The sequence below is a fragment of the Tupaia chinensis genome, unplaced genomic scaffold (assembly GCF_000334495.1).
Source record: "Tupaia chinensis unplaced genomic scaffold, TupChi_1.0 Scaffold144806_1, whole genome shotgun sequence".
Lineage (NCBI taxonomy): Eukaryota > Metazoa > Chordata > Mammalia > Scandentia > Tupaiidae > Tupaia > Tupaia belangeri.
The window spans coordinates 618,721-620,015 of record NW_006204667.1 but is presented as its reverse complement, the minus strand read 5'-3'; positions in this window follow the sequence as shown (position 1 = coordinate 620,015).

Sequence of the window (1,295 nt, the reverse complement as noted above, 5' to 3'; positions counted from 1 at the left end):
GGGGGGGGGGATTGCCATGCCAGTCTCTTCTCCTCAATTCTCCTGTTGGGATTTTGGCCACATACACACTGCCCAGCATGATTTTGAAGCCACCAGGTCCAGGACCTGAACAGTAGTCAGCCATGTAGGAATCCAGTGCTTTAACCACCACCCACTATTAGGAGGAAAGTTGTAGTCTCTACAGGTCATCTTCAAAAGAAGAATGAGAGGAAGAAGCAGGAAAAGAAGAAAAATGGAGTAAGAAGACGAAGAGAAGGAGGAAGATGAAGGGGAGAAAGAGGAGGAAGGAGAAAAGAGAGTGAGTCTTGGGGCAGATGTGTAGGAGATCAACCTTGCATCCTTGCGGAAGGCACCTGACTTAAGCTGGTTAGGTTTTTAGATTTCCACTGCAGAGATGAGTATAGGTGCTACTCATGGTATTATATGTAAATATTCTAGATGCCACGGTGAACAGAAGTCTGACTGCTTTTTCTGAATTTTTCCAAAATCCTTTCCAGAGGGCCTAGAGGGCCCACAAACATTAACAGGATTCTTCCTACATCCTGTCCCTGGCATGCTATCTCTGTGATGTATATTAAGCCTCCTTATCGCTGTTGAAGTACATTTCTTTCTGATCTCAGCAACCTTCCTTTTTCCAATCACCACCCTAAAAACTTTAAACCCAGCTATAACTTACAAGCCCCTTCCCCACATGTCCTGCCTTTTGGGGCCAGACCAGTGGATAAACTCTTCACTAAATTCCCAACTGTCTCTTGCTTACAAAATCAAATAAAAAGAAACCCTTGTACCTGGTCACCCTGAAAGAAAGGCATAGTTTGTCTCCTCTCCGGGCCTAGGTCACTCAAATTCATGCTTCGAAATAAACCACAGTAATTATTATTTTGTCAGAGTTTGTTATTCCTGTCGGCACCAGTGTGATAAGGAATGTTTTTGGTCACCTCTGTCATTGTTCGGATCCTTGAGCTCCATGGTTCAAGCAGCAGTCATAACCAGAGTAGGATCGCCTCACACATTTCTACTTTCTGAACCAGCAAGGGCAGAGGCTCTGAAGCAAACGGGTGTCCCCAGGCAGAATCAAGTCAGAACTATAAAAAAAAAAACTGACCAGACAGCTAATGAAAAAGCAAAAGTTGCGGTCTTCCCCTAGTTGTAATCTATAAGGGCAAATTATAGGGCATAAGCTAAAAAAAAAAAAAAAAGCAAACAGATTGAATGAGGCCATTTACTAAATACTGTATGTGAAAGTGCCAATGGCATGCCTGAAACGGGGGGGGGGGGGAGGGGGGGGACGGAGG